General features: G+C 37.3%; 1 protein-coding gene across 1 annotated transcript in view; it reads right to left on the bottom strand.

Moving 5' to 3' along the window:
* LOC128261697 (uncharacterized) overlaps window positions 1–12,057 on the bottom strand; it is a 78,941-nt gene that overhangs the window by 45,702 nt on the left and 21,182 nt on the right.

The following is a 12,057-nucleotide window of genomic DNA, read 5'->3' as shown; positions in this document are numbered from 1 at the left end:
TCTACTGTATTATAAATAGACCACAAGTGGAGCAGCAACAACCCACTGGGCAGGATGTGCTTTGTTAAAGCCTTTAGCTGCTGCTCTTAAATGGACTTTTCCATGGGCTTTGCTCGCATGGTAAATGAAATTCACTTTCTTACCCATTCTTAAGCCAGGCTTTTGCAACAGGTCAGGTTTCGTACCCGAACAACCGGTCTGCCGACATTGCAGCTGGAAATTTGCTTACAATAACACGGTTCGAACGAACCCAGATGGAGCGTAAGTGCACTTGGGCGCGGGGCACAGACGCATGCGGGACTTTTACTTTCAATTCATGGATTCATTAGCCGACTACCGTGGGCTGGCTTAAATTTCATAGTGGCAGCCAAAGAAGGCCCAAGAATGCTGCCAAAGTCACTTTTTTGCCAACTATTCCAGTATATGCTCTCGACGAAACTGCTGAAACTTTCTCTGAAAATACTTTTTGGCACAAAGATACAACTTCAAAATGCACAGAACAAAATCTTGTGAATTTTTAAAGGCAGTGGAATTGCTTAACTACAATTTTATAGTATTATCTTTCACGAATTTTTATATTTTTGGGTATTCACCTCTATTAGAACAATTTGAAACCAAACTTTTACTGTTGTCGGTAAAAATATGCTGCTAACTTTATTAATTTTTTCTATTAAATTAGACAGCTTTACATTTTTTAAAAATATATTTCTGAGTGTGTGGATTTGCAGAAGCAACCCGCACAGCCACAACTCAGTTTCTGTTTCAAGTTAAGGCTGCCAATGGTGTGAGGTTGTTTTGTCTTTTCGACTGTGGTCATAGGAGGTTGCTTGGCAAACTTTTTATGCCAAAAACTTTTTTGGGGCCAGGTCTTCAACTTGGCCAAGATGTGAAGTTGTGTGCCCCAGCATGTCTGCACCTTTTCCACCTGGAAGAGCGTTACTGACTCTAGTAAGAGTCGTCGTGTGGCTGCAAATGTGTTTGCATTGCAATGAAATTGTAAACGATATCTGCAAAAGTTGAGTAATTGAGCTGATTCTGCTTCGTTGGTCACTCGAACCGAAGAACCTTTTCTCCACTGGATTCGTGCCACAACAATCATTGGGGACCCAGTTTCAAGTCAACACGAAAAGAAAGGCTCATTGAGAAAAAATATTTAAGTACTGGTTATCATATATCCCAATATAATTTTTCCGAATCTATCAGTTCACTACATAAAATCAATGAACAACATTTTATTGTTCTGTTGTTAATATAAACGAACTAGTAATAAATTTTATAATAATTTTTATGATTTTTTTCTCTCTGCAGAGACAGAGAGCTCGTCGTAGACACAAAAAAGGGAACAATGAAAGACAGGCTCAGAGACATTGAATGCGAGCCCGAGAACAAAGCCATAAATGGCCCGAGAAGTGGGTTGTTGTCAGCTGTTTGCTTGCCATGCTGGGAATGGAAAATGGAAATGCTCAGGAAAATGAAGGAAATGCAGCGTCGTTAACATGGCTCGTAGGTTGGCTGGCGGCGGGTGGGAATCGGGCAGGTTGGCATACAGTACGCATATGCTTGACACGGAAAATGCAGTGGCATGGCATACCAAAGCCCCGCCGAAAGACAAACGGAGGAAATAGATGCTCATAAAAATTACTTCGGTGGCTTTCAAATGCCATCAGCAAAGCCAATCCATAAGCGGAGGCCCACGCTAAATGCAGCCCACAGAAATCCGTTGAAGTAGCTGGTAGCTCGAGATTATCATGTGGGCGGCGAGTGAAAATTGCGTGCAATTATCCGAAGGTGATATCAGCATTGGCTGCCGCTTATATTTATATAATATACACTACCTTATAGCCCTTGGGCTGCGATTTGTTTGTGTGCTTTTCCTCGCTTTTAACGTTGCGGGTTGAACTGGTTTCGAACCAATCGACTGCTATAAACAAACAATTATTTTTAATGCAAAGCCAGCGAATGCGACCGCCGCAGACTCTGCCCATGGAATGTCACCATAAACAATAATAAGATAAATACAATTATTTTAATGCAGCCGACACCCTGATAATATTACCTTAAAGTAAAATTAAGAGGCTTAATAAAAGTAAATAAAATAACACCTCAAATGTACCGCAGTTTAAACTCACTTAATGGTTATTAAATAAAATTAAATGAAATTCTACCACTTTTTACTTTGAAATTCAAGCTAATTACTTACTACACGAGTATACTCACTTCAATTAAAAACTTACGAAACGAAAATTACCATAAAAAACTTAGTTTAAAACGATTATCTTCTATAATATTTATAAAGAAATTTTAGTTCGTAGGGTTTTTAATTGAAAAAAACTACTGCCCCTGTTGATATACAAACTAAATATATACATTTAAAAGAGTTATTACGAGTTTTACGTTTTTTTAACTATCAATTTCAGTGTAAGTTTCCCTTGTAATTTTATTAACTCTGAACTTTTACCTATAAATATTTAATGTATACGCTGGCCGACCAAATCAATAATTAAATGGTTAAGTGCAGCTCAAGCTTATTCATCTGTAGCTAGCTGCTCCCAGCCAGATACACTCACGTACACCAGATAGAGACAATTCAATTTTAGCCAGCTTATGGCTATTGTTATGGCCATTATATCTAACTTACATTTTAAGCGTTGACCGTTGGCGTTGGCGAAACAAAACGAAATATAAATCGCTCCACACTTGGCTTGACTTGAGCTGGCATTCAATAAGAATTTCAATCGCCTCGGCGACACATTGCAGCCACTTCAAGGCAGCTGATGCCACGAAAAATATATATTGAGAGAAACGCCAGCAACCACAATAATGATTGTAAGAGCAAATGCGAGAAACAATAACAACTCAAACTCTGGTCCACATTGGAGCTACTGCCCCAAAAACTGTTACGATTTTTGCGATCTAAACAAAAACAAGGACGAGAAATGTCGGCTGAGGCTGGACAATTCCTTTAACACATTTTATTAACTGAACTGAATTTAACGATTATGATTCACTGGTTTCAAAGTTCATTGGAAGTCCCAAACTTTTCAATTGCATTTCCGTTGACCGCCTTCTGAATCATCGATGTGGGCTTACTTTAAGATAGAAACGGGTACAACAGTAAAAACAAATTTTCGTTGCGTATTCAAGAAATATTTTTTTTCTTCAAAAATTGAAAATTGTTAAATTTCTGCTATATGTATTACGTTTTAAAGACCTATAATATTACATTTTCAAGCAGTTGTCTTTCTTACTTAACGTCTTAAATATAAAGCTGCGATTTAACAAAATATTTGTTACTTAAACAATGCCGAAACTACTTGTCTAAGTAGATAGATGTATTATTTAAGTTACTCTCATTTTTTGCAAGTCATCTTAACTGATATTGTTTTACCCACAGGTGTATACAAACGTATCTATGGTTGTTTAAATCAGCCCCATTCTGTCGCTTGTTTACAGATTTTTCCGTCACATTCACAAAAATGTTTCACATCCATTTTGGCCATTGAATTTGTCAGGCACAAAACACGCGAAAACAAAATAAAGTAGCCGGCAACCATTGTCAGACTTGTTTTGGCCAGATTTTTGTTTTGGCTTTTGTTTTTTCAGTTTTATTTTCAACTGTCGGTCGGCTCAATTGCGCTGCCTAATGTGATTTGACCAATTTGGGTTCTGTGACCAAAGGCAGAGCGTTAATTTGCCTATAATTATTCTGGCATGTCTACCAGATAATTGCACTATCGGATCTGACGGATTATAATGAATGAATCGTGGCTAATTTCGATTTAAAACTAAAGAATTGAATGTATGTAGCTACTCAAGGGCACTATATGTGGGATAAGCCTTTCACCCAGTTTTACACCCTTACTTTCATCATTTTATCATGTGAACCATCACCATCTAAGTTTACTTTTGATGACACTCGTTAAAACACAGTTAAACCGATTTGCATTTGGCTTGATTACAGTTTTCGCGACCAGTTTATTCTGATGTGGGTTTATCACTGAACAGAGATCTAAGTGGCCAAAAGCTCAACCCAAACCCAAGCCCAAGCCCAGAAATGTCTCACATAAAGCTATTTTTCTCTGTTGTGGCAGCTGTTTTCGTTTCGATAAAAATGCAAATACAACTGAGCGAAAAGAAAGAAAAATATCATTATTAAACTCAATAACTGTCACCGTTTTTGCATAAATTAAATAAGTTTGTGCGGCAGGGAAATACTCAACACAATTTCTGAAAGATATTTCATGTTTGCAGCGGAAATAGAAAAAGTCCGACAAGCAAACAAGATGGAAAATTCAGGAAGCTGACGAAATGATAATGATAAATGTTCGGAGCCGACGAAAGGAGGCGTACCCTGGAATGAATATTTATGAATGATTAATGAGGGGAAAGGCGTGTCCCGGAGGTGGCCGAAAGTCAGAGTTGAAAGAAAATCTCCAATTACCTAGTGCAACTGGCAGAGTTCACGGCTCCAGCCCTGGTCAATGCACCCCAACTTATCTCTATCTCGAAAACTGTGGAGAACCTAAACCCCAATCCGTCGGCATACTCATGACATAATGCCCAAATATTTGGATCTTGGGCATATAAATAAGTTCAGCAAGTGTGCTTTATTTTTACGGCACATCTGATAAGCGCTCGCAACTTAGCTCATTCCAACCTTATCGCCGCCGACGAAGACAAAAGCGAACGTACGTTAAACGTCTTTCCGAAACTAGCATATGCTATATAAAAAAGCCATTACCGTTTCAGAAAAATCAGTGTCAAGTCGAAAGTCAAGAATTTTTAAACACTTTTTATGGCCATGCAGCCAAGTGCTAATTAAACTCATCTTGCTGCTGACAGACATTGAGATACGAGGTACATCTCATTTTGAGAGAGAAACTTTTCCACACAGGTGACACAAGCTCTTGTTAAACGTGTCTGCTGGAAACTGTCAACAAATGTGATTTGAGTGTGGGAGGAATACCTAATTCAACTACATATATTCAAGATTAAGTGTCACAGCTTTTTAAAGAGTCTTTATTTGTATTACTAAGTGGCTGAAATGGTTCAAAACACCTTTTTGTTGCGTTCCACATTATTTATGTAAATGAATTTCGTAGACAATTAATAAAATTATAGTATAAATCTGTTTATCTTTTTCTCAGCTTATCTACTTCGACACGATTTTATAAGAGTTTAACACACCTTGCTCACTCCTACGAAAAACTTTGTGTATTATACAGATAATTTTTAATATTTAAAGCCCTATCTTGAATATGCTTACCTTGAAGATGGTGTATTTGCCTTAATGAAAAAGTATTTAATGTGATTTCTGGAACACCTTTTTTGTATTTTATTATAGAACAATAATTACACAGAGTGGTAATTATTAAGCGATTGATAAACACAACTCAAATATTAATTTTAGATATATCCCTTTATATCATTTAGATGTATATATTTTTGAACTTTTTATAATAACTCTAGTCTCAAATATTTTTGAAAAATTTATTTGATGAAGAGGTTATAATAAATTTTGATAACAATACATTTATTTAAAGACTATATAGGAATTATATGTATGAAAAATGAATCTAAAATCAGATTTCAAATGTGAATTATACCTGTCTTTTGTCTTATTTTCAAAGGGAGTGGTGTAGTCTCTTTTTCAATTCATTGACAACATTGATGACTATTGTTCAAAAACGCCCACAAACTTCTTCACATCTAAAAGATAGCTTGATTATTCCAGCATAAACATGTACCATTTATCTTCTTAATATTTTAAATAGGTTATTCTATGAAATTGAAGGTCATGGCTATTTATCTTTGTTATAAATAAATAAAAATGATTAATTTTTTTTAATTTTTTTAAGCCATTCTTATCCTACCCTTGTTTATATTAGAAAGACAAATGTTGAAAGCCTGGGGAACAGAGCTCAAAGTGAACCTGATTTATACTTCCTTTTAGTGTGAACTTTTCATTGACAACATTGACGACTATTGTTCGAGAACGCCCTCAAATCTCTTTGCACCTACAAGATACACAGCTGTATCTAACAGATACCTGTGCTATTTGTCATTGTTGCTGCGGCAAATTAGTCATGCCCAGCCCGATTTGCCAACGAATGTTGTTGCCCCTCAAACTCGTAATTCCCTCATCACCATGGTCGCGTTGCGAATCGAGTTCCAGTTCCAAATGTATCTGTCTTGAACTTGGTAATGGCCGGGAATCTTCGGCGATGTCACGGCGGCAATGCAAACATCAAAAACCCCGAGACGTGCATAAGAATTAAGCTGAGCTTGCAGCAAGGAAAGGTAAACAAGACGCGGGCTGGTTGTGAAAAATAAAAACAACTGCAGAGAGGCTTGTGAGTCGACCGAAAGTATCTGAGCGATACAAGTTCTCCGGGCGGAGTGGGTGAATGTGCATCCACACACGCGTGAGCTGTGTGTATAAAATGTGCCCCTCGAGAGACACAGATACAGAAACAGGGGAAAAAAAAGGAGGCAGTATATTTTACCTTTGCGGTGACGTTGCTTCTTTGTTCTTTGACTCCGCGGCTAATTAAATTTAAAAACCGTTAAAATAATCAGAGCCCGGCTGCGGATTCCTCCTGTGCAAGATTCTTCTTTAAATTGCGGAGAAGCAATTACAGTCTCTTGTATAACCAAAGAAAGAGCGAATGCCCATGCTAACATGAGCAGAAAAAATATATATATTGATAGGAAAGTCCAAACAAAAAGTAACTGCGATAATAACTTAAAATCCAGATCTTTGTAATCAAATCGGTGACCACAATGGTTCAATTTTTTTGTAACGAATTATTTAAAAAAAATTAAAATTTTTTTGAAACCTCTTATATGTCCTAAAGATAAACTTTACCTTGGTAAATTCCTTTTAAAGCTTGAAAACCCTTTGACAAAAATTTAACAATCCTAAATCTAGAATTTTGTTTCAAAATCTATATTTTTATTGATCTCAACTTTCTTTAAGCAAGAATAGCTTTTTTCTTATTAACCTATTCTTTACCTTACTGGTTGCGGGATACTTTGGTATCTAGTGCCTGTCCGCTTGTCGTTCGTAGAAATTGCTTGTGCAAACTTTGGCAATCCGCCAAATTCTGCGTTGTTTGGCAAAGAAATTATCCAATTCGTTTTCGGAGTTCGCTGGGTTCGTTGCTTTCGTTGCTGCTACTTTGCATACACCGTCGTTCGATGGCGACTTCAGGCGCTGCGTGCGGTATCCGTCAGATTCGTTTCGTATTGGTGTGTATAATTCTGATATCGGATCGAATAAAAGACACTGAGGCACAGGTAGAAATACACAATATCTTAAACCGGCAATCTCATCGCACTCACAGATACATCGGTATCTTACACGCACACAGTCGCCGGAGAGGTGTTTCTGTTACTGCCAGCGGAACGAGACGTTCGCTCGGATCGAGACGCGTTCGTTGACTGAAGTCGGTTTGCTAAGTCGCCGATCGGCGGGATTCCAGATTGAAGCGCGGCCCGCGGTTGAAAGCAACAGGTTGAAAGCGGCTCTCTTTTTGAGATACCCAGACACCGAGATACTCTGTTGCTCAGATACTCAGATACTCGGCGACTCAGATACTCGGTCGCTACCTGAGGCGCCCTTCTCGCATTATCATTAGGCTGAATGCTCGGCGGCGACGTCGCCCGCTATCAGTTTAATTACGTATGAGAAAGCCACTTGGAAAAGCGCATTGTTCTCGTTCTCACTCTTCTTTGATTTTTGGGCCCGGTTCGCGTGAACTGCGAATTTTTTCACAAACTGTATGCATTTAGGTGCATATTTATACACTGCCTGTCGGCAATTTGATCCCATCGAGGGTACATGCGCTAAAATATTCATATGGGAAAGTGATTTATGCGTGTGTGGGAAGAATGAATTCCATATTTTTTTCAATTTATCATTGTTAATGATATTTCAAAATGAGAAGAGGAGATGCAAATCGGTAATAAATAAAAATATATTGAGATAAAATAATTTGTTAGTTAAATTAATTTAGGGTTTCTAGCGCTTTTAACCATTTACTTATATTCCTTATTAAAGAAAATAACTGAATTTTAAAGATATAATTGTCTAAGCTTAACCAGATTATTCCACCTATTGTTTAATTGTTATGCCAGGCTACTATTTTTAGTCCGCATATTCTTGCAATAAATTTAAGAAAATAAAATGGCTCAAAATAACAATGTCTTTTTGTTCATAGCTTTGTTATTGTGCAACACATTCCAGGCGACTCAAAGGCAAATCCATTTAAAATGTCTTGTTTGTGTGCATAACTGAGTGTATCGTATTAAAACATTTAAATATCCTGATAAAACTGACCATGATAGCAAAACTATTTGTACTCCGTTTGTTATTATATTAAATTACTCTAAGGAAAATTATCACAAACAGGGCATATCAGGGTATATTTATCAAGTACCATTAAGCCATCACAAATTAAAAACCGATTGCGATAAATAAACTTTTCTAAAAAATGAGTGCTAAAATATTGATAAAGTTTTTATTTAAATCAATCGTATAGCAAATTTAGCCTTGTTAGTTTCGGCTAAAAGTTCTGTTTGTGTATATTCATCCGCAGAGTGTCCAATATCCGCCAGCGTACGAGCAGATTTCCCTTATTTTTCGCCCAGGAACGTGTGAATTCGTGCAGAAAACATTCTCACATGCCCCCGAGTGCAGTGGAATTTGGAGTGCAGTTACAACAATGGGGAGTAATAGTTGACATGCGGCACTGACAAATATCATAATTGTTGAATACAATTTAAAAGCGTATTTAATTATTGCTGGCCATGCGGTTGGGCGCTTTGGGAATATTTACTGGCCCGCAGCTATTGTTTTATTTTTGTTAAAATTCCGAGGCAAAACACCTGGCATGTGAGGCGTTAATTACATGTTGGAATGCCGCGGGACCGTCGCTCTAATTTACATGTAAATTGCAGATGCTGCAGGACACGGGTATCCAATGAAGTGAAATCCAAGACGGAGCCCCAGAATAAAGCGGCATTTGAGGTCATCAAGGTCGGCCGCGAGACCCGGTGTCACCTAATAAGCCCACCTCAGACGATCAGTGGGCGTTAAGCGGCCAATTAAGTCGACTGATGACAAAGCCAGCATAAAGCCCAGGTGTAATAAAAGTGTAAAGCCATGGAAACTGAGGGCTTTCACAGGCTCTTAAGGCTGAGTGGGAAAAAAGTTTTCAGTTCATTTTTGATGGCCATCACCGGGAAGTGGAAGTGGATAGCTCCCAGCAGATGAACAGCGATTCGCTTGCGTAGCCTAGCAGCGAAATTATAATTAAAAGTAATCAACGACATTATCAAGCAAATGCTAAGGCCAGAACACAGAGCACAAAGCCAAGGCTAAACAAAGTCGAATGGCAAAAATCCAGAAATGATGAGGCGCAACAAGTCAAAGTAGTTTGGCCCACGGCCTCGAGACCTTGAATTTCTAAACATAGAAAAAAACACAGAGACTTTTTTCTCTTTCTCATTTATATTAGCACTTAAAATTACAATATAATATCTAGGGTATATATGACATGAGTAACCCTCGTCACGAAAACCACTCAAATTCCATACCCTTTTATTCCATAAAGGATTATTTTCAATGTTTCAATGCATACACCTCAAAACTTTTTACGGTGCACACAGAGGAGAAGTCATGTACTTTTATTACGAATAAAAGTTAAATGCATAATTTTATGCTCACTTGCTTTCTTTGTGATTGGCTTAATGAGTGTTATTAAAAGAATCTAAGCAAAGTATCAGGATTACTTTTAGCAAAGCGCAGGTGACATTCTATAGTTAGTTGAAATTCTGGTTCATATATTTAAACACATTTTTATAATAATTATAATTAAGAAGAAACCCGTATGTTGAATTTTATAACTATTATTTACGCACAAAAAATTCAATTGTAAAGAAATATATCTAAGTTACTATTTATAAATAATTATTAAAAGCTATAGATATTGTTTAGCATATAACATTGAAACCAATTATATAAATTATTTATAAATGTACAAGTTTTTCTTAGTGGATTTCCTGCTGGATATTAAGGGCGTCTAATGCGGCAAACATTTGTTGGCAAAACATTTAATTAAGTTCTCTGTGCCGGCGAATGATGAACGAGCGCTCCATTAGATTTAATTTACTCCACAAGTATTACCAACATTATCAGTGTTATTAGCTAGATGAATGTGTATTTCCCGACCCCTCATCCTGCCGCCCCATGCCTTCGTGTCGGTATGTGCGCCTGTATTTTTTCTGTGTGCAACTGTGTTTGTTAGCGGAAATGAAGTAAATATGTTGCTGCCGCCAAGTCGAGTACAATGGCTGAGCACAATATCTAAAATGCACAACAAATTTAAATTTAAAAGGAAATCCCGAGTCGGACCATTTTTAAAAGCTATTGTTGTTTATCTCTTGATTTCCCAAACAAAATGGTATAAAAGAAAGTTAAGTTAAAGGGGTAAAGAACCAATTAAAAAATTACTTTACTTTAAAAATGGCTTTGTTTTTAAATATATAGTATACCCTATTGTAATTAAGTGCAACTGTAAAAAAAAGGAAGATTTATTACACTTTTTAGCTTGCCATAAACTAAGAATCAAAACAAATCCTTAAGTTTCCTACTATATAAAAATATATCAGAATAGATTTAAAAGTTATTTTAAAAGTTAAAGTTTAAGTTAATTAAAAACTGAAAATAAAGACAAGTCCTTTGAAGGGCCGAAAACGTATCCTCTGTACAGAGCTCATTATGCCCTTAACTGCACTCGCAGGTTGCCAAGGATTTCTTGGGACTATTGCAGAAGCGAAAAGGAAATAAAATTGTCTAAGTCGAAGAAGTTGAGAAGGCTAGATGGACGGTTTGGGAGCAGGATATCAGCCCTATTACAGCACACGTTGATTTCCAGGTTTACTACTCAGAAGCCAAACGATTCCTGTGGTTGATTGCTCTGTGGTCGCAGGCACTTTGCCTAATGGTGCATCTCAGCACCCTTTCAGGATTATTATCTTAATCAAGTAGCAGCAGCAAATTAAATGCAAATTATGGGTACTAACTCGAATAGGGCTTCAAGATTTGTGTGGTGAAGGGAATAAGTTTAACATGAATTTAAGACTTACGATATTACCATGAAGAATGAAGGGAAAACTTATAAAAAATTATTCAAAACATTCTATCCATTAATATCGTGTGTTTTTCGAGGCTTTAGTGAAAGCTTACTGCTCGAAAAAGTTTTTTATAATGCAGCGATAAATGATTATAAAAGTAGCATAACATTTTTGCATAATTTCAAGAGCAGAACCCTTTATTCATGGAACCTTACATTTCTATAGATTTTTGTATAATTATTAGGAATGGGTCCTTTTACCCATGGCCTTTTACATTTCCATAGAAAGCTAGTCTCAGTTGACTTAATGGCAATGCTTTCATCAATTGTTGGCACAGCTGGATCGATGTCCACCCACGGGTAAAACTGTAGAGGGAGGACATCGCAGGACCTGCCACATGTGACCCACTGGTCGACAGGACCTTCCTTTCGCCAGTTGCCAATCTCCAATGGCGCTTTTCAATTTAGCCATTTCCGCCCCAACGGTGGCCGACATGATTAAGCAATCAGAGGCGACTGAAAGGCGCAACACCCGCCAAATAAGCCAAGTCAACGGAAGGCATCGAAAAGGGGGAACCAACTTTGTTGCCGGCAGAAGGGATTTATGTGTTTAGATTACTTGAGCCGGCAAGGCCATTAGGATGGTTGTATGTTTATATGTTAGCCGCAAAAAACCGTCATTAAAGTGTCCTAAGCTAGGAAATAGGAACAAGTACTCATATAGGATATAAGTCGTCAAAGCACGCCCAGTCATTAATGGCCCTCATAAATGTTTAGTGCCTTTGCTGTGATTGCGTTGCGTAATACATCATAAAATTAATTAATTATGCACCAGCAAATGTTGTATCCCAGTTCATTGTTTTGAGCAATCTATTTTTTTTTTTGCAAGTTACTCTTAAACTGTTAATATATGGTTTTT

Source organism: Drosophila gunungcola, chromosome 3R, assembly GCF_025200985.1.
Source record: "Drosophila gunungcola strain Sukarami chromosome 3R, Dgunungcola_SK_2, whole genome shotgun sequence".
In the NCBI taxonomy this organism is placed as follows: Eukaryota; Metazoa; Arthropoda; class Insecta; order Diptera; family Drosophilidae; genus Drosophila; species Drosophila gunungcola.
This window is presented reverse-complemented; position numbering and strand designations above follow the sequence as displayed.